Here is a 27,464-nt window from a genome sequence, read left to right on the forward strand (position 1 = left end):
CCACTTCTTGGCTGATCTTTTCTACCCTTTCTTCCTACCCCTGCTAAGTAATAATACTCTATATCTCTTTTTGTCTCTGTATTCCATAGATGAGTGAGATTATCTAGTACTCATTCTTCTCACATTGAATTTGCTTAACATAATATCTGCCTGTTCTATCCACATTTTAGTGACTGCATGATTTGCATGCGTCTATGTACAACAGTTTTTTTTAATGCACTCACCTTTTGTTGGACACATGGGTTGTTTCTATATACTGAATATTGTATTAAGCTCAGCTGTGAACATAGACATTTTAACCTATATCCTTGGATGCATGATTTATGCTTTGGGGGTAGATTCCATGAAATAGAATCGCTGAGGTTTATAGGAACATACTTTTTTTTTCTTTGGAAAAATCTCCATATTGCCTTCCACAGAGGCTGAGGCAGAGAACATTCTCACCAATAGTGAAGCAGAGTACCTTTTTCAGCACATTTCCGCCAGTACTGATTGTTTACAGTCTTTTCAATATATGTTATTCTCGTTGGTGTGAGATGATATCTCATATGTGGCAATGAACACTTTTTTTTTTTTTTGCAAACCTGTTGGTCATTCGTATGTCTTCTTTGAAGAAGTGTTTGTTCCGAATCTAACATGTTCAAAGTGAGAAGTAGAAAGCTGTAGTTTTTTGGATTAGATATTTTTTGTTGAGTTTAAATGAAGAATACCCTCAGAAGATCCAAGTCAACCAAAGTCAGATTTCTAAATCATTATTTTCAATATGGGGATTGACAAGAAATGAAAGGGTTATGAGAAAGGACGTGGTTTCAAACTGGTTCCTAGGTTGTGGGTTTGGACAACTAATTGGAGGGGGGAGGGCAGCTGTTCTCCATTTGTGGACATACGAGAAAGCAGTGAGGTGTGGAGGAAAAGATGTGCTGAGCTATTGGAAAACAGCAATCCTTGGGGTCCTCCAGGAGGCCACCCCAATTTATTCTTCTAACAATTCCTTCTGCCCTCATCATCCTGGCTTCAGACTAGCTTGTCCTTTTCCAACCTGGTGTTTGGCATCGAGGTCTTTGACAGCCGGCTCAGACTCAGTGTTTGCTCTTCCCCTGTTCTGCTGACCTCCAACTTCACCTCTGACCTACAGGTCTTGCTGAGCATGGCCGTCAAGTGCAGTTCAGGACACAGGCTTTCTCCCTTTAGAATTTCACTATATTATTAGCAGCTCCATTCCTCTTCCCTCTAAAGGGAAGTGACTCCCAGAATGAAGAGTTTACCTGAACTTCAGCATCCTTCCATACATTCAGCAGAGTGCTAGAAGATCATTGTATTCATTCCTATAGCTGCTATAATAAATTAACACAGAAAGAGGATCAAAACAGCATATATGTATTGTCTTGCAATTTTGGAAGTCAGATGATCTAAAATCAAGGCTCTCCTCCCAATAGTTCACTTTATTTATTTGTTTTAAATTTTATTTTTACAAAGTTATTTATAATAATTTATCGCATTCAATATTTTATTTTATTTTTTTTGTTTTTGCTTTTTGGATCACACCCAGCGATGTACAGGGGTTACTCCTGGCTCTGCACTCAGGAATTACTCCTGGTGGTGGTCAGGGGACCATATGGGATGCTGGGAATCGAACCAGGGTTGGCCGCGTGCAAGGCAAACACCCTACCCGCTGTGCTATCGCTCCAGCCCCTGCATTCAATATTTTAACACCAATCCCATCACCTCTATACCTTCCCACCATCATTATCTCCAATTCTCCCACGACCACCCAAGCCTGCCTCCATGGCAGATCCTAAATAATTTATTTTGTATTGCTTATTATGAATAATCTGCTAAAAATGATCCAAAAAGATTTGCTTTGAGGGAAGTGTGTGAAAATTTTTGTGTCTCACCTTGGAGCCATTAAGCCCTTGTATAAGAGATTACTAACATGTTGTTACAGTTTGAGCTTTGTGTGCTAATATATAAATATATTTTTGATCTGGATCGATTGCCTTCTACTTTACACCCCATAAAATGTGGTGTGCTACTCTTGGCACAGCAGTGGCATCAAGTATCAGATGTCACGCTTCCACATTCACTCCAGGAATTCTAAAATTTTAAATAAGGTGACAGATCTGGAGTTAAATTTTTAACTGGACGGAAACTTTGGGGTCCAGGAGCATCTCTGCAGCTGTTGCTTTCTTTTGAGATTTATCTGTAAGTCTCTGTATCATGGAATGGCTCACTTTTTGACATTGATTTCTTGGGCACAATTTTGTTTGAACAATGTTTAATTTCCCTTAAAAGACAAAGCTTCTGTTTTAACTGTCACATGGTATGTTGTTTTGACAAGAAACAGTCACTCTTTGTGGATTCTTTTTTTTTAGGGGGGTGGGGGGAGGAAAATATCTTTATTGAGATATCATTCAGTATCACAGAATTAACCCATTTAAAGAATACAGTTCAGTGGTTTTGTATATTTACTGTGTGATAATTCCCAAAATTTGAGTTAAAAATATGGAACACTTCACAAATTTGCCTGTCATCCTTGCGCAGGGGCCATGCTAATCTTCTCTGTATAGTTCCAATTTTAGTATATGTGCTGCTGAAACGAGCACACTCTGTGGATTCTTACTTGATCTCTTGAATTACCTCCAGAGCAGGAAATTGTGGGCACCTTATTCCGTGGGTCTTACCAGTTTTATTCCCATCAGAGTTGTGCATCCAACAAGAAATATAGTAAAGCGCTTTGTTTTTTCTATTTCTTCGGGAGGTGAGAGAGGAAGGAGGGTTTTGAGCCACACCCAGTGGTATGTAGGAGTTTCTCCTAGTCTGTGCTTGGGGATTGCTTCTGGTGGTCATCAGGTCATGTGGTACTGGGGATTAACTAGGGTTGGCTGTGTACAAAGCACCTTCACCTTCACCTCTGTATTGTCTCTGGTCCAGGAAAGTGTTTTCTAATTTGATTCTTCCACATGTTGAACATTGGATTTTAGGGAAGTTGCTTATTCTCTGAGGTTTTAGATTTCTCATGTAAAAATCAAGGTTTTGAGTTGATTGGTTTTGAAAGACTCATTTTGGCTCCAACATACTTGGAGATTTTACTAACTGATACAAGATTAATCTCTGAGATGTATCTAGTAGAATTAAGAAATAGACCGTTTGGCTAAGGATATAGTTCTGTAGCAGAATGCTTGCCTTGCATGTTTGAAGCCTTGGGTTACATCGCTGACACTATTGAACAGCAAAAAGAACAACAATAAGCAAACAACACACACACAAATTATTGATTTTATTTCTAGGAAAACTATATCAGGTTCTCAAAACCAATGTTTGGAAATGGAGTCAGTGATATTGTTGTCTCTTTATTCTCATTTCTTATCTGTAAGAAAAAAATAACTAGAACTTAACAATCATATTCTGTGCATAGGAGAGTAATGTTACACAAACTCACCTTCGATCATAAATCCCTTCCATTCTACTTTTCCCCGGGTACGGGGATGGGTAGAAATTAAAATTTACTCAGAGCCTGTTAAGTGTCAGGCAACATTCTGAGGATACAAGTATAAATCGACAAGAGTTCTTGATCTTAAGAAATTTGTGGATGGTTTTAGAAACGAACTTGTGCACCAGGGTTTGTTGGTTAGCTTGGTCAGGAATATATTAGCAATGGACTGGTGAGACAAAAAAGAAAGCAACTAGTTTCTCTGCTTTTAGTATTAGAGAAGGCTTTTCAAATGAAGACTGATTTTAAAATATTACAGAAGTCTGTCAGGTGGACAAAATGGAAAAAAGGTGTTTTTGGTGGATTCAGTGGAATAGAATTTGGCCTACTACTAAATCATAAAGTGCAAACTTTGCAAGTAGTTAGCACTCCTATTTATCTCTTCTCCCATGACTGTCCCTGTTATTCACTGTCACTGTCATCCCGTTCCTCATTGATTTGTTCAATCGGGCACCAGTAACATCTCTCATTGTAAGACTTATTGTTACTGTTTTTGGCATATCCAATACGCCACGAGTAGCTTGCCAGGCTCTGCCGTGCGGGCGCGAAACTCTCGGTAGCTTGCCGGGCTCTCCGAGAGGGGCAGAGGAATCGAACACAGGTTGGCCGCGTGAAAGGCAAACGCCCTGCCGCTGTGCTATTGATCCAGCCCCGTGTCTTAAGTATTTATTGTAAATAAGTATATATTAGACCTAGACTTGCCTTATAGATTCTGAAAGTTATACATAGGGGTTACTGGTTTTATCATTACTGCGTATCAGACTATTAAGATTTAAAGAAGAGGACTGCTTTGTTGTTCCATACTTTTCAAATCCTTATAAAAATTGAATCACTGTAAGGCACAGCAGATAGGGCATTTGCCTTGCATGTAGCCGACCTGGGTTCGACTTCTCAGTCCTTCTCGGAGAGCCCAGCAAGCTACTGAGAGTATCCCGCTTGCACAGCAGAGCCTGAGAAGCTCCCTGTGGCATATTCGATATGCCAAAAACAGTAACAACAAATCTCACAATAGAGATGTTACTGGTGCTCACTCAAGCAAATCCATGAACAACAGGACGACAGTACTACAGACAGTGCTACAATACACACAGTTTAAAAGTTGTTCAGGATTGAGTTTCAGTTCTAGAATGTCCCAACACCCATTCCTTCTTTATTTCACTTATTTTTTATCTTTTGAATTTGTTTTTTTTTGTTCCAGTTTATTAATTTCTGTTGTAAGTTTTATTATTTACCTCCTCCTGTCTGCTTTGGGCTCCTTTTGTTGGTCAGTTTCCAGTTTCTTAAGTTGTGCAATCTTGTTATTTATGTGGGTTCTTTCTTTCTTCCTGATGATTTCTGGCATAGTTATGAACTTTCCTCTTAATGGTGCTTTTCCTGTATTTTTACAAGTTCTGGTAGGTCATGTCCTTATTCTCATTTATTTCCATGAATCTTTTAATTTCCTCTCTGATTTTCTCTTTGACGCATTGGTTGGTCAGTAACATGCTATTTAATTTCCAGATGTTTGAGTTGTTTCTCCATTTCTGTTTCTTGATTAACTTCTACTTTCAGTATGTCATGGTTTGAGAAGATAATTGGTTTGATTTCTATGTTCTTGACTTCGTGGAGTATTTTTTTTAAATGTAGGAGTACTGATATTTATTCAGCCACTGATTGAACTGACTGCAGCAGGCATAAACTCCATGTTATTTCCACATTGCACGGTAGCTCTCAGCCCTTCTCGTCCTTATCCACTTCACTGGTGTGGGAACCCTGACTGGGGGCCGTGGAGGGGGCAAAGTGGCAATCCTGAGTAAAATGCTCAATGCTTAAGCCACTGTGTTTTCTTAGTTTTCTAGTTATACCAAAATATGAATCCCACGTATATCCTTTGAGCCCAAGAAGGTAGAGTAAGCCTTTAAAACTTATGTTAACAATAGCACATTACATGTAAAAATACAAGTGGAGCACAAGAGTATATATAAAATCTAGTTGAACAGAGCTTGGTTTGGATCAAGTTGCACCTACCCAATATGTAATATTCCAAGAGTATGGGCTCTGTAACAAGTCTTCTGGTAGGGACCTAACTTTCCTGGTTCCGATGGGTATATATTATTGATCACCCACTTGGGAAAGGCTTCTGGAGCATGAAGCCTTCCCCAGTTGGAGGGACCCTAAGAGAGGCTCAGTGCCAGAGCCTGTACTGGGTTCAGAGATCCAGGTACACCGTGTCTGTGGAGAATTCAAGAGTAGTCATGAAACCCATAAAAGTCTGCTTTTCATAATCCCCAGGTCCTAGAAATTGTAAAACAACAACAACAACAACAAAATTAATTCAGTGAAATTATCCTCCTTGTAGAAATTTATTTTATTGAGCTAAGCTCTAAAAAATTTCTGCAGTTACTGCGGTCTTTTAATAATAGATGTATAATCTCTAAATTAGCACATTTTAGTTACTTATTCTTTAATAAGAACTATTTTCTGCACAGAATTTAATTGGAGGGAATGCTCAGTTATCAATTATCCTCTAATACACAGGAACATGGCTGCATGGGTATGTCCCATGAGGACATTTCTAAGGGGCTCAGAATTGGTGGGGTTCACTGACAGGCAGCACCTTCCCCACCAATCCCCTCCAATTCCTGAATAACTGTAGCACAATGTAACACCTTAGTCCTGTTGTTCATCAATTTGCTGAAGCGGGCACCAGGAACGTCTCCATTGTGAGACTTGTTGTTACTGTTTTTGGCATATCAAATATGCCACGGGTAGCTTGCTAGGCTCTACTGTGTGAGCGAGATACTTTCAGTAGCTTGCTGGGCTCTGAGAAGGACAGAGGAATCGAACCCGGGTCAGCTGCGTGCAAGGCAAACGCCCTACTCACTGTGTTATTACTCCTGAATAACTGCTCAATGTAACTACTTCAAATTGAATTTAAACAGTTGATTCAAAATTATGAAGTCTAGTACTATAATAATAAACACAAAGAAGGAACTGATCTTGAATTACTTCAATTTATTTTTGCTTAAAACAGGGAGGTAGGGTGTGAATTGCAAGGTTGATGCCAGTTTGGTGAGTGCAAGTTTCAGCTTATGCATGAAAAAAATTTTTTTTTTCTTTTTGGTTCATACCTGGCATTACACAAGGTTACTCCTGGCTCATGCTCTCAGGAATTACTACTGTTGGTGCTCAGGGGACCATATGGGATTCTGGGAATCGTGCCCTAGTCAGCCACATGCAAGGCAAACACCCTACCCTCTGTGCTATTGCTCCAGTCCCAAAATTTCTTGAATTTTGCTCTCAAAATGCCTTGTTCTTAAACTGAGGGTGATTACTATTATACTCTAACAATAAGTATGTTGTTTTTAGAGAGGAAGCTTTTAAAAATGAATCAGCTTTGGAGCGCAGTGTTTGTGATAAGCCCCCATATCTAGCCTAATACAACTTTACATTCACTGCAAGCCTGTAACAGAGGTTGGCAACCCCAAAGCAGAGCTCCTGGCTGCCTTTTGGCCTTGCTACACAAGGTTTCTTAGAGTCAAGGTAGCTGGGTCAACACCCTTGACATCGGGCTCATTATTTTCAGGTTTTATGGTAGGCTGAAAGATTCCTAGGTCCCTCCTGACAAAGCCCTATGTTTGCAAGACAGGCCTTGGTTACCATCCCTGCCCAAAGCTACAGCTTTGTTAGAAGGCTGCTTGGTGAGCTATTGAGCAAGACTGTGTTTGGGTAAGTACTGCTCATTGAGTTGTTGTGTGATAATAGCTTGTTTACAGAATACACAGCAGGATGCTTTATCCTCAGGTTATCCCTTTTTGTCAGGTGGAAGATAATCAAAGGCAGCAAGACTCCAACTCCACCAGAATCCTGCTTCTTAAGCCTGTCAAGGGATGACAGGGAGCTATACCTGTGTGTGGTCTTTATTTCAGAATTGATCATTCTCAAAAAGACAAAGGCTTCTCCATGGCAAGTATCTAGCTTGGTAGGCACTTAGAAAATTCTGCACAGTGCGGATGGCAGGATTCCGCAATGATGATGAGGACTGGAAGTGGGACGAGAGGCACCTATCCCTCTCCCCACCTGTCTCTTACTCCCTGGGACTGGACTCTTAGAAGTTGAGAGTTTTACATTTCAACAGCACAGTACCCTGCAAGTAATCTTGTTCCCTTACTGAATCACAGGTGCCATGTCATTGACCCCTTTACAGCCAAGAGGCTGAGCAATAATGATTCTCATCAGATGGACTTTCGATTCTGGAAGAATGTACAGTTCTAGACCATCAGTTTGCAATGTGGTCCTGCCTGTCTTCTTTTCGTCTTATCACCCAGTCCAGAGTCCCTAATTAGGCCTAGTTTATGCTTCTCTTGACCTCAGGGGCCACATGTTTTAGGGGATTAACTCCAAATCTCTAGCGTAGTCCAGCCTCTTCCCAGCTTTGCCCTTATTTTCCCCCAATCTTAAAAAGGTTCTCTTTCCCCGTCTTTTGAGTACTGGAGTTCCATAGGGTAGAGCTACCATCAGTAAAGGCTATTACATTTTGCTTCTATCTGTCTTACTCCTAGAGAACTGATAATTTTTGTTTCTTTTTAACTTCTACTGCTTCCCCACCCCCCACCCCCAGTGAATTTTCTAAATAACTGTAGCAGTTTTTGCCCAGAATTTTAATTCACTCTTGGGTCTAGGATTCTTGTAGATATGAATCACATGTATTACTTTATCACTTGTCATACCATTGTTCATCGATTTGCTCAACCCGGTGCCAGTAATGTCTCCTTTCGCCTCTGTCACATGCTAGTGTAGTCCAATGACATCTGCTCTCTCCAGGAACACGAAGAACCTCAAACCATTCACTCAGAGTCTTGACGAAGAAGTCTTCGTCAAGGTGGGTGGCCACGCATTCTTTTGATGTCCTGTGGAATCCAGTCCGTAGTGGCTCTAGTCCAGTGGTCATCTTTAAATCGCATTACATGTCCAGCCTAGCTGATTTTCGATGCCTTGGCAAATGAAACAGCATCCCTGATTTTTTGAACATCGATAGCGGTCAGAACTCCGGTCACTTGAGTGAAAGCATAGCTCTTTTGATTCCTCTTTGGGAGACCTGAATAGCGTTCTCATCCTGTTTTCGTAGGACCCAAGTCTCTGACGCATATGTTAGTGCAGGAAGACCAGTGGAGTCAAAAAGATGTGCCCAGAGCCGGAGGTTCTTCATCCTCTTAACCACTTCTTCGACACTCTTGAAGGCATTCCACACCGCTCTTTTCCTTCTGTGCAGTTCAGGTGCCAGGTCATTTGTCATGTTGAGTTTTCAACCTAGGTAGGTACACATAACTGCTGCATTTGTAGATGTTCATTCCATTGAGGGCAAATGGAACATCAGGAACTAGTCCATTTCTCATGAACATTGTCTTCGTGATATTCAGCTGCAATCCAACCTTTCCACACCTTTCCATATCTTTCCATATGTATATATGTATAATATGTATATGTATATTTACTGTTTTTGCTTCATAACAGCATTGCTCAGAAGCTACTACTACCTCAGTGTTTGGTGGTGCAGGGACAGTATCCAGGCCTCCTGCACGCAAAGCCTATATTGTAGCCCATTAAGTTTTCTCTCCAGCCCAGAACATTTATATGTAGACCAGCCTCATCTTGCATCTGTTTTTTTTTTCCAGAGAAAATATTACTGAGATCAATCAGAAAAAGTTATACCTTCATCTCATCAGTATGAATACATGTGAGAAATGAATCATTGTGATGACATTTGATAGAATATCAGGCTATACCAGGATTCTTGTTTGGGTGTAGTAAGGAGACCTCTCAAACAGGGTTCAGGAGGGCCCAGAGATATTCCCAGCAATGCTTGGCCAACTAGGTCAGTTCAGTGTGAGAATGTTGCTCAGATCCAGTGCAGCTCCTTGGGCTACTATGTAGGTCTACACCCAGCAGTGCTCGGAGGCCGCCAGAGCTACACTATGAGGGTAAGGCGTGCAATATTGAGATTTGACTTGGGTCTCTAACCTTGAGCATTTTCCTTGGGTCAGCTTTCTAATTTTTTAATTATGCATTTTATGTTGTTGCAGCTAATTTTTGCTAAAGATACTTTTTTTAAAACTCTCTTAGATTTTGTTCCAGTGCAAACTGGTTACTTTATAAGATTACTACTTAGCTGTCATACTGGCCTTTTACTTTTGTTTATCTTGTAGGTCATTTCTTCATTTTCACTTATTTCAGTATACCCTTGAATTGTCTTTATAGTTTTCTGAACTCTGTATTTTAGTTTTGTTTTTATATTTTTATAGAAAGAGTATGTGGGTAATCAATTTTCTGGGTCCTCAGATATCTAATACAAAGTCTTTCTTTTGACCTTACACTTGATTGATAGTTTGTTTGGTAATAGAATTCTAGTTTCAAATTACCTTCCTTCAGATTTTTCTCAGTATTACTCTACTGTCAGCCTGCAAACAGTGTCCAAGATGAGAAGTCTGATGCTTTTGGAGATAAATGTCTCCCACCAGCTCAGGCACCTAGTAGCTCTTAAGACATTATCTTTATCCTTGCAACTCAGAATTGTCATGGGATGGATCTCAATGTGGATGTGTTTTATCATTCTCTGTATTCAACATGCTGAGACAGAGACTCCAATGGGGCAGAGATGTTTTCTTGTTTTATTCACTGATCCCAATCAGTTATAAGGATTGTGCTTGATGAAAAAGACTCATAGAATCTTATTGATGAAATAAGTTAAAAAAATTTGTTTGTTGTTTTGGACCATACTTTGCTGCAAGGACTTACTCCTGGCTCTGTGCTCAGGGATCACTCCTGGTGAGCCCAGGGACTATATATGATGCCAGAACTGAAACAGAGTCAGCAGCATGCAAAACAAGTATCCTACCTACTGTATTATCTCTCTAGCCTAGAAATAAGCCATTTTTAAGTTACTTCCGATTTTAAGGAAATTTTCTTCTACAATATTTTTTATTATTTTCTCCCATTTCTTCTATTCTCATTCCATACAGGTTTTGGAAATAGAACTTTTAAAATTAATTACATAAATTTGCCATATTTTAATTATAAGAGTTATTTTTTATTTATTAGCATTTTCTTGTTACTAGATACATTATGTTTCTGACAGCCTACAAAGATAGCATGTTTAGAAGTTTTATTTTGTCCTCTTTGTTATCATTGTTGGTTCTCTTTCCAGTAGTTGACCTTTCTTAAATATATGGTTGCCTTTGACCACATGGTCATGACTTCATTTTGACAGAAAATCTTATACTCAGCAGTAGCACAAATATGCAAAGGAGAAAAAGAAAAAGTGCTCTCCTGGTGCAGAGAAAAATCATCTACTCTTCTAGGTTCTTCTTGGGATAGCTGAATAATCAGAATAGCATAAGTCAATTATGTTAGCATAAGATTAGAAAAAGAAAAATTGACATGATAAGTTTAATATGGACATTTTATATAACTGCAAATTCTAAAGATGATGTGGGATAGCCTGTGTTTGGGACCTGGGCATCAAGGAGAGGGAGGAAAGAATTTCACATAATGGAAGGGATTACTTTATCTCTTACTTAAAAATATGATTGTTCTCAATGTCTGTTTATAAAATTATATCTCATAAATATCACCCAAACTACATTCTTCTGGGTCACAAAGTGTGTATGGAGTGTGTGGGGGGAGGGTGCAAAGATTTTCACAAAGGCACGTAAGGACTCGATGGACCTTGAGTTCTCCATACTAAAATGTGTCACTTATTGGAAAAGACTTACTCTGAGGATGTCAACAAACCCCAAAGGGTAAGACTAGCCCTACTAAGCTTAATTCTCATAGGCAGCAAATCAATAATTACACTGTGCTTTTTTCTAATACTTTAGTCTGCAGGTTTGACTCTTTTCCTCCATCTCTGATGAACAGTGAGGAAGCAAGGCTATTACCACTTCAAGAAACTCACTCCTTTTCTAGTTATTTATTTTCTTATTAAATATTCTTCTTTCTGCTTGATGTGGTCCGGAAACTCCTCAAAATTCCTAGTCTTGCAAAAAGCACTTGTTCATTTTATCAGTTATTATATATCCATTCCCTTTATAATAACTTTTTTCTATATTTATACCTGAAAATTAGGGGTGGGAGAGAGTACATACGTGTGCCCTCAATGATAATGGACCCAAATTTCAGTGAATCCTATTTCCCACGAAACTAGTTCTTTCTCCCGACTCTCTTATTATTTTATTGACTTACCAGTTCAGATATGGAAAAAGTCAAGGCCCCGTAGCTAGCCAACTTCAGAGCATAGTCTCGCCTAGGCATTCTGGCTCTAGAACTGATGCTCTTTAGGACTCAGTCACAGTGTTTTTAAACATCCCATGATCTCACCTAGAATCAGTGAGATCCTGTTATCAGTGAACCAGAAGAACATCACCTACTGGTCTTCTAGACCTTATTATCCATCCACTGCCAAATCCTATAGCTTGTACTTCCAGAATTATTCTTATAGCTCTCATTTCATTATACTTCCTCTGCTACCATCTAAGTTCCAGATTTTAAGACTATTGGAATAAACTCCTATTATATGACCCTCATTTCTTTTTCCTTAGCTCCTATCACTATTCCCCATGAAAGCACCACTGCATCCTGTTATCTGTGATATCACATGCTGTAGGCTCTCTCATCTCTCTTAAAGAGGATTGTCTCTAGCTGTCTCCTGGTATCCAAAGCCACCTATAATTTGGCTCAGCTTCCAAACTCATCAGTCATGGTTTCTCAGCAAATAGCTACTACTGTCAGCTTGGGCTGATGACTCCTTGGATCTTCTTCAGCTCAGCAACCTAGAATCTCTCCTCATTCCTCCTGCTCCTGTCTCAACCTTTGGGAATCTGACCCTCCTACACAATCCAGTATGAGCTTCATGATTCCTTAGTTTCCAGCTGAAATTGGTAAGATTCTTTATTTATTTTTTAAATTTTTTTTCTTTTTGAGTCACACCCAGCGGTGCACAGGGGTTACTCCTGGCTCATGCACTCAGGAATCACTCCTGGCAGTGCTCAGGGGACCATATGGGATGCTGGGAATCGAACCTGGGTCGGCCGCATGCAAGGCAAATGCCCTACCCATTGTGCTGTTGCTCCAGCCCCAAGATTCTTGATTTTTAACTATTAAAATTTCTCTATACCCTTGAAAGTAGTCATCAGTTTATAAAAATCATAGGAATCTGTGGATATGAATTGTCAAGTCTTAAAGACAAGTCATCTGTCTCTTTCACCCATTCTGATGTCTCTCCTTAGCTGAATCATGATTGGTACTTGCTAAAATATTTGTCTTTGTTTGTTGGGGGGCCAAACCCAGCAGTGCACAATACGTACCCCTGGCTCTGTGCTCATGGTTTACTGCTAGTGGGGCTTGGGGAATCATATAGTGTGCTGGGGCTTGAACCTGGACTTGCCACGTAAAAGGTGAGTGCCCTACTCACTGTAGTATCTCTAAGGCCCTTTGCTTAAAATATTTAAAAACTTGATAAATGGAGGCAGGCTCTCTGCTGCAGTGTATTGACTCTTGGGCGTTTCTTGGGAAGATTCTTCTTCCCAAATGCATTAACAGCACTAAATCCTACATCACATGTATTTCCTACACCTACAAGGATGCTAAGTGGTCATTCCTTAGTTTTCCACAAATTGGATGAGCTATGGACAAGATATTGTAGCCTGAAGTGTGACTTTCTTCGAACTATCTTTCAGAAGCTTCAAGAAAAGAAAATTGAAAAAACTAAGTATGTGTGTGTGTGTGTGTGTGTGTGTGAGAGAGAGAGAGAGAGAGAGAGAGAGAGAGAGAGAGAGAGAGAGAGAGAGAGGTGGGGTAAGTATTGACAAAGATGGGAGCCACTTTTTATCTAGTAATAACAAAGTTGGAGGAGTTTGCAGGGTTGTACTCAGTGGTAGAGTATTTGTTCTGCACTTGTAAGAAATGCCTGAAATGGAAAACATCAAACTGAAGAAGAAGGTTTGTTTTTGTTTTGTTTTTTATTTGAGTCACACCCGACGATGCTCAGGGGCTCCACCTTGCTCTGCACTCAGGAATGACTCCTGGCGGTGCTCAGGGGACCATATGGGATGCTGGGAATCAAACCCAGGTCGGCCACGTACAAGGCAAATGCCCTACCTGATTTGCTATCGCTCCATTCCCCAAAAGGTTTTTTTTCTTATTACAAATATTTTTGCTTTTTTAAATAAAATGTAATACTGAGAAAATATTGGTTGTTTGTAAAAACTATGAAAAATATTGCTTTGTCTTAATAGAAGAGTTGTGGGAAAGAGAGTCAATGTTAAGAAGTTATATAAATTCTATTCAAAATTTAGTACTGGTGAAAAGATCAGTCTTTTAAAATCTGCTTTATTGAGAAAACAGTTAAGGTAAAATATTCTAATTTTAAATTTGTCACTCAGTTAATTTTGCAAATGCATAAATGTGTATGTTCGTCCTGTAATTAACATCACAGTCATGATAAATAACATCCAAAAAGTTCTCTTGTGATTCTTTATGTTTAATTGATTCATTCTACTGCCCCTTGAGCCTTGGAAACCCCTGGTCTGATTGCCATGAACAGAATTTTACATTTTCTAGGAGTTAATATAATTGTAACTAAATATATAGTGTGTATGTGTGTGTATGATCTTTTGTCCATGGTTTTGTGTAGATTTTTTGCTTATTTTTTAGACACATCTGGTAGTGCTTAGGGTCCACTCACAGAAATGCACTGGAACCCACTCCTAGAAGTGCTTGAAGACCAAGAGATGCCATAGACTAAACCCAGGCTTCCTGTATGCTAAACTTGAATTTCAGCACTTTGAACTATCTTCCTGGCTTCTAGTCCTTTCTTTTAGCATGATGTATTTCCAGTTTATCCATAGCATTGATGGTATTAATTGTTCATTCCTCTATATTGCTTGAATATAAAGTGATACTGTCAAATAGTCAAATATGAAGTCAAATAGTGATTGAATGTACATCTATCACATTGACTTATTGATGGACAGTCAAATTATTTTCAGAATCCAGCTGTTTGGAATAAAGCTGTTATGAATATTGAATTCACACGTTGATGTGTGAACTTATTCTTATATTTCTCTTGACAGGAAAGGGTAGTATAAACCTTGACTTTTGTGTTGGCCTTTATTTCTTTAATGATAGTGCCTGACTTAAGTTTTGATGTCATGACATCCACTTCAAAGAGAGCTAGCTGGAAAAGCACATAACCAACAAGGCTGCCCTCCACCACCCTCCCTCCAATGAGGTGAGGTGCTGTTGGTTTACAGATCCTGATTGATTTATGTAATAGATTAGTTAGGTACAACACGTTTTTTTTTCCTTTTTCCAATTTTGTGTGTTTCTTCTCTAGCTTTAAATTCTTGTTCTTATTATCTGTAAATTCACTAGAAACCCTAGAAGACCATCCTTCTCCTCCCTGTCCTTCTCTGTCTTCTTCTTCATTCTCTTCCTCCTCCTCCTCTTCTATCTCCTCCTCCTTCTCTTTCTCCTCCTTCTCCTCCTCTTCCTCCTCCTCTTTCTCCTCCTTCTCTCCTAGCTGTGTATTCCAGCTGGAATGATATATAGTACTGAGGAACAAATTCAGATCAACTGCATGCAAGGCAAGCTCCCAACCCATTGTACTATCTCTCTAGCCCCAACTTTTCTTCTTTTCCCAGATATTCTGTTTACAGACCATAGAGATTTTACAGGGGTTCAGGTGCTTGCCTTTCATGTGACTGATGCTGGTTCTATCCTTAGTATTGTATATGGTCCCCGGAGTACTCCCAAGGACAGCCCTTGGCAGAACCCTTGGCACAACCCAAGCCTTGGAGTAAGCCCTGAGTGCTTTGTAGTATTTAGTATGTAGTATGTCCCAACTCACCTCCAAAAATAATTTGAAAAATTAATTTTTTTTATATTTTAAATCTGTAATATTTAATATTTTTTGATTCTTTTTTACTTTGAGTTCAATTTTATCATTTCGTTCTAGTTTTTCTTTAAGGGGGAAGCTAGAAACCTTGTGTGAATTTTTAATATTTTAAAAGTATGAGCACTTAATTTATCACTTTCCCTCTAGGTCTACTTTAATTATGACTCAAGATTTGAATATATTATTTAATTTTCATCAATTTAAGTCATTTTTTGTTTCTATTTCTTTTTTACTTTGATCCATTATTTGTTTAGAATTATGCTATTTAATCTCAATATATTCTAGAATTTCCCCAAGTATATTCCTGTTAATGATTTTTAACTTATTTCTGTGATGTTAAATAATACTTTGCTTTAAAATTTCTTAAATCTATTAAAACTTGTTTTATTTCTAATAACATGGTCTTTCTGAGGAACTGAGCCTTATGCAGTTAAAAAATTCTTTGTTGTTGATTGGTGGAGTGTTTTTATTTATTTAATTTTGGGAACGTGTTTTTGGCTCTGTGCAACGATACTCAGTGGCTAATCCTAGCTCAGTGGTGGGGGTGAGGTGGTCTATCCCAGTCTACTTAGGGGGCCATTTGGGGTCAAGGTACTGCTACATGCAGGGCAAGCACCTTAATCTCTATACTATCTCTCTGACCCTGGCATATTATTTTTTAAATGCTATTTAGATTCCATTCACCAAAATTTGTTGTTTAAATCTTTTATATATTAACTAATTTTGTCATTACTTTTTTTTTTACTTTCTTGAGTCACACTCATCGATGCTCAGGGGTTATTCCTGACTCTGCACTCAGGAATCACTCCTGGTGGTGCTTGGGGGACCATATGGGATGATGGAGATCGAACCTGGGTCGCCCGTGTGCAAGGCAAATGCCCTACCTGCTGTGTTATCACTCCAGCCCCTAATTTTGTCATTAATAGTTACATTAAGTCTTAAAAAAAGAGCATAGAATTCTTTAACTATAATTATAGATTTGTGTACTATTTCAGTTCTGTCAGCTTTTATTTCATGCATGTTGAAACTCTTAGAGTATATAAACTGTACAATATCATTTCCTGTCTTCCTGATTGATACTAGCAGTGGCATATGTTTCACTTTCTGTTATACATTCTATTCCACATGGCTTTTATTTTTAAAAAGTCATCTTTAGAAAATACTAAAAATAAGAAAAAAGTATTTTATATTTATCTGCATATTCAACTCATGATTTTATATATTACTTTATATTAATCCAAAATTCCATCTGTTGTCATTCTCTCCTAAATGGAAGGACTTCCTTTAACTTTTACTATAGTGCTAATGACTTGGAAATGAGTAATTTTTCTGGAAAAAATTAAAGTTTATTTAATTTTTGTTAATAAATTTGTTTCCACTGGCTAAGAAAATCTAGGCTGACAAGTTTATGTGTTTATAATTTTCTTTTTGTATTTGATATTGCTCTTCTGACTTTATCTGGAATTTAGTCTTATAGTTGTTTCTCTACATAGAATGCATCATTTTTTTTATCTAGTTACTTCATCTGTTGTGCTCCTTTTTGTTGGTTCCCAACCCCTTGCTTATCATGCTGCTAATGATTATTTTCTTTGTGTTCAACTGTTCATAATTGCTTCTTGGATTTGCAGGTTTTCAATTTTGAAAGATGACATGATTTAAAAAGTTTTAAAAAGTTTTAATGAATCACCATGAGGTGCAGTTACAGACTTACAAACTTTCATGATTATGTTTCAGTCATAAAATAATCAAATACCCATCCCTCCACCAGTGCACATTTTCCACCACCAATGTTCCCAGTATCTCTCCCACCACCCCCACCTCTCCCCCCCCCACCTGCCTCTGTGTCAGGTACATTCCCTTTTACTCTCTTTCTCTCCTTTTGGGTGACACGGTTTGCAATGCAGGTAGTATGTAACATTATTTTTTAACACCTTTACTGCCCTTTCATCCACTTCAACTCTTTCTGAGATCCAATTATGTGTATGTATATTGGATTACTTGACGTTCTTTCTAAAGTAATTGGGATTCTGTTCAATGTTTTACCTAGAACACACCCTGTGGTGCTTGAGAGCCTCTAAGGGGATCAAGTTGTGCTGGGGATCAAAAAAGGGTTGTACACCTTGACTCCTACACTATTTCTTTAGCCTCCATTTATATGATTTTTATGTTTCCACTTCTATTGTTTTCCTCTGCTCCCATGAACATATGGAAAAAAATGTGATAACAGGTTTAATGTTTTTCCACTAATTTAATCATTTCTGTTATCCTTTCATTTGTTTTCATTGACTTTCTGTGCTTCTTATATGAAAACCGTCTCTTCTTGAATCTTTGTATGAATTTTCATTTTGCATTGACATAAAGTTACTGTGAACTTGATATTTTTGACTGTTGGATTTTATTATATTTCCCTTCGAAAGCCAGATTTCTTTCTGTGTGTCATTAAGTGACTTGCAAACCTTTGACTCCTGTGAAGCCTTGGCAGTGAAGTTTTTATTCTAGGGCTAATTTAATTATATTACAAACACTCTTTCTGTGGTTTTCATCTGAATCATGTGTATTATATACCCGCATATTTCAACTTTGAATGGTGGGGATGCAAACTACTCCTAGCACTGTGAAGCCAACTTGGTGAAATGAAAACTTGAATTTAATTTTAAAAATCAGAAGACCTGTCCAGTTATGGGTAGTTGAGAGTATCGAGAATGCCCCCTTTTATCTTTTCCTAAAGTATAAGAGAATAAAAACTTTAACCAGAATTTATTTTTCTTTTTGGATAACACCTGGGGTTATTCCTGGCTCTGCACTCAGGAATTACTCCTGGCTAACCAGAAGTATTTTATTGGATCTGGAGCAATAGTATAGCTGGTAGGGTGCTTGCCTTGCACACAGTCAAGCCTGGTTTGATCCTCAGCATCCCATACAGTTCTCCAAGCTCATAAAGAGTAATCCCTGAGCATATAGCCAGGAATAAGACCTGATCACTGCTGGGTGTGACCCCAGAGCCATCCCCAAACAAAGAAGAAATCTTTATTGGCAATCACCTTGAACATGTGCCAGAGGACACCAGACCCTGAGTGAACTTATTGATTACTCTGGATTGATTAGCCTGCAAACCACCCTTTCTTCCTAAAATTATTCTCTGTTTTCTTTCTCTATAATACCCTTTCCTGTGACAGTTCAGACAAGATCTCTACTTTGAGGATATGCGTTCACCATCTTCCATCTGGCTAGCATGTTGCCTAAAAGGTCTTTCTCTCCACACATCACCATGCCTTTTGTTTGATTAGCCTTCAAGGTGCAGTGGAACAGAACCTACTCAGCTATACCTGTGTGTGTGTTTTCCCAGAAATTGTTGTAACTTCTTGTTTCCAGTGTTTCCCCTAGGACTTGGGTAATTTCATTTCATGCATGCTAAGAATACTCGACCCAGCACTTAAAGGGAAACATCTGCACATCTGTGGGACTCCACTTTGTTGTCCTTCCCACTTTTCAGTAAGTCATCTCAGAATATCTAGCTGCCTTAGCCCGTCCAACTCCTGAAATCTCTCTTTTCAACTCGGTGTGATCAGTAGACTCTGTTTGAACCCCCTGCTACTGTCATACTTTGCCAAACCAGATTTTATAGATGGTGACCTGGGAAACACATAATCATTCTGATCATTTCCTTCTTTTTAGGGAAATGAATCACTGTGCAACATCGATGGTTGTCCAAAAAACACATTTTTTGAACAATTGAAAAATGTCTGAAATATATATTATATATAACTTAAATCTGTATGATATATAATATAATTTTAAAAACTTTTCTTTTTTTTAAGGAAGGAAGTCATTTGGTCCCATCATGGCCTGAAATGAAAGCTTGATCCACTTCCTAGCTTGATACTTAGATGCAATGTCCATAGAATGCAAAGAGCTTGAAGGGAAAATGAGAAACCAGTAACGGATGTAAAAGGATCTGAGGGCCCAAGTTTCTCTAATATGAAACATATTACTCGTGTAACACAAAAATGAATGCTCATAGGCAGACCAGAAACCTGGCAGGGATTTTGAATTAGAGCTGCATGTTTACAGTGGAGTGATGAAAAGCGCTCTCTCTATATATAATAAAGGTGTTGTTTTACCAAGCTATTGATTTTGAAGGTCACTTGAGAATAGCTGCAGAAAAAGTGGGAATCTGGATGCGATAAGAAATCTGTTATTTCCTACCCATATCTTCCCAGACGTGCAGCCACACAGGCTATGTCTAGTCAGAGCATGTTTAAAGGGATTGTTCAGTATAGGCATGTCTGATAATTCAGAACCTTCTCTGTTTAATTCAGCCAAATAGCTCTTCCTTTGTCTTCCTCCTACTTAACTACCTTGGTCTTCCTGAACAACAAAATGTATTATGTTAACAATTTATCAATATGAAGACTTCAACTTCCTTTCTCTTTCTCTCTCTTTTTTTTTAAATCAAAATCTAGATGAAAATCTGGTTTCTTAACAAGAGACCCTGCTTTTCAGACCCTTTCTTTCCCTGTACTGCTAGTCTGTTAACTTTCACACTTACTGTATAATTGCCAGAAATAAGCAGTTTCATTTGAATTTAGGTTAATAGGTCAATTATTTTCCACATCAAGGAAAATTGGACTTCGTTGATGAAGCTGAAGGTGATGCTAACCTTTTTTTTATTAATGTGGAAATATTTTATTTTTAGGTTTAAAATCATAGTTTAAAATATATTTTTGCCTTACACTATTGATATACTTAGAGAGGTGGCCACAAAAGCCCATTGATCCGTCTGCCTGAGCTCTGCATTGAGACTCATTCTGACCTGAGATCATTTAAAAAGCTTGTGGAAGGACCAGGGTAAAAGGTCAAAGGGCTAAAACCACACCTTTGCTTATTGGAATCCCAGGTTCAGTTCCAGGCACCATATTCTCTCCCAGGCACTTCAAGGGGTAATCCCTATGTGCCAAGCTGGGACATCACTGGCTGTGACCCCTATTACATACCGCTATTACCCCTATTATGGGGACCCCTTGCTAAATAATTATTCTGTCAGCTATCAGTTGACAAACAATGCGATGAAGAATGGAAGTACTTGTTTTAATTCTTGTCAACTTTGAGAATGCATATTTAATCTAATACCTAGAGAAGAATGTCACTCATCTTAGATTTCAATGCCCTTATAAGGATTCTCAGAGACAGAGAAGGTGGCTGGATATTTATACCCATTATAAAAATTAATTTTAGGAGTGGAAAAAATAAATATTTCTCCAGGATGCTAAGAACCAAATTGGAAAGAAGGGCGATTAAATCACACTTTACATACCCAATTGATTTAAGAAGAGTAAATAATCATAAACTTGGGAGAGATTTTTAAAAATTACTTAGTTCAATTCATTTTACAAGTAAACAAAGTTAAAATGAGAGACGAAAAATGATTTTCACTTGGTCACATAGATGACTTGTGGCAGAACAGATCTTCTGACCCTCGTTTCCCCAAAGCCAACTATTTTTTTTTGTGGGGGGAAAGGGTTGGGGTCACACCCAGTGGTGTTCAGGACTTATTCCTGGCTCTGCACTCAGGGATAAGGGAGACCATATTTGAGACTGGAAATTGAACCTGGGTCAGCTGCATGCAAAGCAATCAGTGGTTGGGGTGGGAGGCTGTAATTAAATTTTCCTCAGTTGCACCGTTTGTAAAATGTTTGCAAATATGTTGTACTATTTGTTCCTCAATTGCAACTCCATGAGGTCAGTGAACAGGCAGGATAGGTCTGGTTTCTTTCCCAAAAAAGGACCTGAAGTCTCAAGGAAGTGGATTAGCTTGAACAAGGTAATTCAACTGTCAGTGGGCGAGTCATGAGCAAAATTTAGTCAACTTTGTTTAAGGCTGTTATCACTGAAGAATTCTGTCAACACAGTTATTCACTGTGGCCCATTCTTTAAGTTATAAGTTTGCCTGTTCTTGCATCAACACTGCAGTTGTCTTTTACTAACTCAAATAATGGACACTGAGTTGCTTGGTACTTTTTACTGAGTTTTTAATGTGCTCTGCTCTAATGTATTTTAATTCATAAAATCAATGTGGTGTCATTTACTGCCTTAGTATTGTGTAACCTGACTCATTTTAATGGTACCACTTATTAGCTGTGTGATTTGGACAACAAATTAGGCTTCCCCAGCATCTGATTACTCATTCATAAGATAGTGATTATGACACCTACTTCAAAATTTCCATGTGGGGATAAAAATATTCATGACAAATATATTTAGTAAGCATAGGTGTCCTTAGCTATCTGAAAAGAGTAAGAATGCCTAAATAAAATCTTTTTTCCCTTCTGAATATATATCATATTCTATGTATTTCCTACTCTATTATTAACCTATTTATGTTCTACATATTTTCTATTTTTACTCTTTATTTGCCTTTTTAAGAATCTTCCCATCTATTCCTATGCTATGAAACTTTACTGTACCTAAATGGCATAAAACAGAGGAGCAATTACAGGTAATTTATGTGAAATTATTTTTCAGTATTTCCAGACCCTCAAATTAACCTAATTATACCTACTAGGAAAACCATGAAACCTAGTATAACACTAACATACGGTAAAAATACTCTGGAGTTAATAAATACATAGCCAGACTCCCTAGGGGTAGAACTTGAAGGTGCCGATTCTTTGGTAATGTGCTGCTTCCAAAAAGACTGCAACAAAACTAATGTTGAACACTTTTGTTGTGTTTTGCCTTTGCTCCCAAAGCAAATATTCTGTTCACCTTTCTTTTGGTTAGCAGAAACTAATAAATCTTTTCCTTAATTTGTTAGAAGGCTGTGATCAGATAAACCCATCTCAGGTTGAAAATAGGCTAAGTTGAAAATGACAACTGGGAGATCTGGCTGTTGTTATACTAAGCATCATAACTAGAAAGTATCATACTACATTTTCTGTTGAAAGTGTGTAGATTTATATTATCATAAATTAAATGTCTATGAGTCGAGTCAACCTAAGTCTGGCACCCTCTATAATAAAAACAAAATGACATAATATAAGCTTTCAAATGCATGCTGGAAATTATTTTATTTAATTTTTTGCTTTTTGTTTTTTTGGGTCACATCCAGCAATGCTCAAGGGTTATACCTGGTTCTGCACTCAGGAATTACTCCTGTCAGTGCTGGGTGACCATATGGGATGCCAGGGTCCAAACCCGGTTGACCGCATGCAAGGCAAACACCCTTCCCCTGTACTAGTGCTCTAGCCCCCATCATGCTGGAATTCTGTGTCTGGTTGCTCCCCCTGACCCTTTATACACCTTCCCTATTCTCACGTGCTTCCCCCAATTTCAGTTCTATTTACCCCATTCACCTTTCCAGAATAGATAAAATATCTCTTAATGACTTTTCTTATATGTCACTGTCACTGTCATCCCATTGCTCATCTATTTGTTCGAATGGGCACCAGTAATGTCTCATTGTGAGACTTATTGTTACTGTTTTGGGTATATCAAATACACCACAGGTAGCTTGCCAGGCTCTGCTGTTCAGGCGTGCTACTCTTGATAGCTTGCTGGGCTCTCCAAGAGGGGTGGAGGAATCAAACATGGATCGGCCATGTGCAAGAAGAATGCCCTACCACTGTGCTATCACTCTAGCCCTTTCTTATATGTGTCCTAAGTAATTTACAACTTCTTTTAAAGCATATACATTGATCCTCTATTTATCCAGTGTATGTTTATTTAGTGATTTGTATATATCAGGCACTTGGATAGCTTAAGTACCACTAAATTAAATGTAGACCTAGATAGTTGTCGTCCTTCCATTCATGGTGCTTACCTTCCAGAGAAGATAGGGATGAAAGAAGATAAATAAATATCATTTGTAAAAAGGTTCTATAAAGAAAATAGAGTGCTGGAACATAGGATATGGTTAATGTGCAAGATGAGAGATTATAATATGGCATAGAATATAAAAAACATTTGTATTCATATTTTTATATAATTATGGGGAAAGATAAAGGAATTATAGATGGAAAAATTCACTGCCATCCCGTTGCTCATTAGTTGCTCGAGTGGGCACCAGTAGCGTCTCCATTGTGAAACTTGTTGTTACTGTTTTTGGCATATCCAATACACCACGGCTAGCTTGCCAGGCTCTGCTGTGCAGGCTAGATACTCTTGTTAGCTTGCTGGGCTCTCTGAGAGGGGAGGAGGAATCAAACCTGTGTTAGCCGCCTGCAAGGCAAGCACCCTACCCACTTCGCTGTTGCTCCAGCCCTGAATAACCAAAAACCTATGGACTTGAAATGCCTTGATGTGTACAGAAAAACTCAGACTCACAATGGGAGAGAATAATCTTTTGGAAGGAAGGGTGGGAAGATGAACCTGGACTGGTCATACATCACCAATTTAAAGATGGCTTGGAAAACCACGTATAAACTAGGGCAATAAGTGAGAATAAAGATTGTCAATCATTATTTTTGAGGTTTGCAGAGGAGAGTCATTTGTTTCTCTGAAAAACATACTGGAGGGGCCAGAGCAAGAGTACAGTGGGTAGGGATTTGCCCTGCACGCGGCCATCTCAAGTTCGAATCCCAGCATCCCATATGGTCCCTCCAAACACCACCAGGAGTGATTCCTGAGTGAAGAGCCAGGAGTAACCCCTGAGCATCACTGGGTGTGACCAAAAAAAAGCCAAAATAATTGAAAATCATACTGGCTATGTGACTACTGTCTATCCCTCTTATTCTCCTTTCTGCAGATCTATAATTCTTTAGAAAAACGTTATAATGTAGACACCAAGTTAAACTTCGTCTAAAATTACATCTCCACATTCTAAATCCAGGAATCATTCAGATTTTTTATCTTGTTTTTGTCTTGCTCAAGCTCTAGAGTGTTCTGCACTATTGCCAACATCTCCTTGGAATTCTTCTCTGTTAACTACTAAGATATCCCTTATGAGTCATCTTCTCCAGTTCTCAATGCTGACTTCATAAGGATTACTATGGATCCTCCTCTCTCAACATAATAGTATCACTGGGTCTTTTAGTTCATTTAGCTTTTGCTGCCAACTGAGGATCTCAGATTTGCATGACTGAAATCTCCACGTCAGTACGCTACTTACTTCATCAGTTTTCCTTTGAAATCTGCCCCTCCCTTTTGCCCCCACATTTATAGCCATCCTCACTTCTGCTATAATGAAGATTATAGCCTGGCACTCTTCTGCACCCATTCATGACCATTCATTGCCTTCCTGTAGAAGGACCTTGCTACAAATTGTTTTCACAGTTTGATCTTGCCTGACTCAATAACCTCACATATATGTCATAGTGTAGGCATGTTCTTGACTTTGAATGCATTGCACTCTGACACACTGTGATAATAGTCTGAAAGACAATTATTCATACTTATTAGGGGATAATTGTCTTTCATGAACTATGTCAAAGAATTTCACATTTATTGTCTTAGGTGACTCACACATCAACCAGTGGTGTAGATTCTTTTCATATCTATGTTAGTTTTTTGTTTTTGTTTTATTTTGAGTTTTTGGGTGACTCAGGGCTTTTTCCTGGCTCTGTGCTCAGGAATCACTCCTGGCATGCTCAGGGGACCATATGCAGTGCCAGGGATCAAGCTAGGATTGGCCATGTATGAGGAAACTACCATTCCTATACTATCTCTCTATCCCCATCAGATTCCTGTTTTTGAAAGAGAATATTGAGGTCACAGTGTTAAATAATTTACCCAGGATTGGGTTAATAAGAACCAGAATATTTCATTGTTGGGCATGATGCTGTAATTGCTTCTCATACACCAACCAGCCTCTTTACCTGGAATTTCTCTATTTTACTTCCTTGTACATTTCCTTCAAAATGCCTTAGGTATCATTTCTTTAAAGAAACCAAGTACTTCTTTATGGGTCATAATTTCTTATGCTCCCAGGGGACTTACATGCTGTATTATCTCCTTTTCTTCTACCAGATAACAGGCCTATGGACATTCACCATTTCATACCTATAACCCAACACATCAGCATGGAAACCGATGGGATTTTGTACATAGCATGTAGAGTAAGTGAGTTTTGATTAAAGCCCAGATTGCCTCACTTAGTGATAGTGTGACCTCATATGAATTAGAATTAGTCTCTTTGGTATTGTTCTCATCATGGATAAAATAAAGAAGTTTGGTCATAGTAGAGGTCCTGCAAGTGTGGTCCCTCAAAAAGCAGTATCTGCACCACTTGGAAATATGCTGAAAATGCAGTTTTTTACTCTCTACCTGAGACCTAATCGATTAGAATCTCTGGGGGTGAGGCCATACACCTGTGGTGTTTATAATAAACTTTCTCCATGGTTCTTTTGTATGGCTGTATTTGAGGGTTAAAGGTTGGAAATTGGGAATTGAAAACCTCTTTTTGTACAGAAAAGTTATTTTTAACCTCTGCCCCAGATGACAGGATTTCTGAAGATCCTTCCCATGTTGTGATTCCATGGTGAGAAGTCCACGATGTATACCTGGTCGATAGGGACTGCCAGTCAGGAGACCGGGATTGTAGACCATCTGTTTCTCCTTTATTGTATGTAATGTTAGTTATTTCCATAGTCCAAAGTTCTATTTTCTCATTCTCAAAAATGACATTAGGCTACATTTGCTGAACCAGTGAGGGTCCAATTAGGAAAAAAGAAACAACACCAACTCTCTTGAAAGGAGTATAACATGGGGAAGTGGGGTAAAGATGTTTGAAAGCTGAAGATACAACAGGGGGAGAACTAAGGCCAATTAACTTGAATAAAATCTTAGGTCAATTCCCACCCATTGAATTGGAGGAGCTGTAAGGAAAAGGCTGCAGGAAGAACTGGAGATGTGGACCCTATTTAAGAGACTATACCTTAAATATTTGTGGAGACAACATGCTTAGCTGCAGTTCATACCTTAGTTTTGTGTGCTGGATGCCCAAGAGTACACTTGCATTTGGGTTTTTTGAATATTGAGAGTGCTTTGGTCGGGAGATGCCAGGATACCCTGAGGCCTTCTTCACTGCAGCTGAGAACTTTCATAAAAGGAAATAACTGAGGGTGCCTGGCAAGCTACCCGTGGTGTATTCAATATGCCAAAATCAGTAACAATAAGTCTCACAATGAAATGTTACTGGTGCCCGCTCGAGCACATCGATGAGCAACGGGATGATTGTGACTGTGACTGTGCTCTCTCAAAGAATCCAAGGTCTATGGGAAAGCTGCAGAGTGGAATGGTAATTGCTTCTAGCTTTTGCACCGTTGAATGAATATTCGTTCAGTTGGAGGCGCTGAGACAAGGAACGCAAGAGAAATTTTATTTCATGGAGGATCACAGGACTTAGATTCTGTGACAAAGGGAGAGAGTGTCCTGAGATCTCCTTTTATTGCCATCCTACTGTAAATACCTCTAAAGGACTCCATACAGTAACGCCATCAAAAGAAGTTTCAAAAAGAACCTTGAAGCAGTAAAGGTATGCATTGTTTCCTTGTGTCTGTAAGTCAGTGGGTTTTAGACTCTGGAAGGAAATACACAACCAAAACCAAAAGCGTTCTTGGGCTATAAGCACCTGGGTTTGCATCCGAAAGACAAGCTGGGCTAGCATCTGGAATCTACATCCCATCCAGAAGACTTGGCTGGGCTACACCTGGAATCTACATGTCAAAGACCAGGCTGGGCTAGCACTTAAGATCTGTATCTTACAAACAAATAGGCTAGGTAAGCACCTGGGATCTGTGAGAATAGGAAGACTGACAATTTCAGTATACTGAAATTTATGTCATTTATTGAAGGCAGCGTAAAGAAAAAAGATGTTCAGCCTCATCCAAACCAGTCAGGACACACGAGAAATCTTGTCTGTTTTCATGGGACCCTTGTTCGTGCTCGTGTGCAGTACAATCTACAGGGGCTCATCCTGAGGGCTCAGTCCGGCTCCAACAGCACTGAAGATAAATGGGCAGAAGCTGAAAGCTCTTGTTTCCTCCCTTCTTCCAATTTGTCCACTGGTGTCTTCATTAGCAGAATCTGACCATAAAAGCACCCTTT

At 38.8% G+C, this 27,464-nt stretch overlaps 1 protein-coding gene and 1 non-coding gene across 2 annotated transcripts in view; one reads left to right on the top strand and one right to left on the bottom strand.

Annotated features, from left to right (window-relative positions):
- Positions 1-27,464, top strand: part of CA10 (carbonic anhydrase 10) — a 578,576-nt gene that overhangs the window by 107,949 nt on the left and 443,163 nt on the right. The window lies entirely within an intron of this gene.
- Positions 2,497-2,603, bottom strand: LOC129403801 (U6 spliceosomal RNA). The gene has a single exon (XR_008629462.1). It is a non-coding gene; the product is annotated as a U6 spliceosomal RNA (small nuclear RNA).

This window comes from Sorex araneus, chromosome 3, assembly GCF_027595985.1.
Source record: "Sorex araneus isolate mSorAra2 chromosome 3, mSorAra2.pri, whole genome shotgun sequence".
NCBI classification, from domain to species: Eukaryota; Metazoa; Chordata; class Mammalia; order Eulipotyphla; family Soricidae; genus Sorex; species Sorex araneus.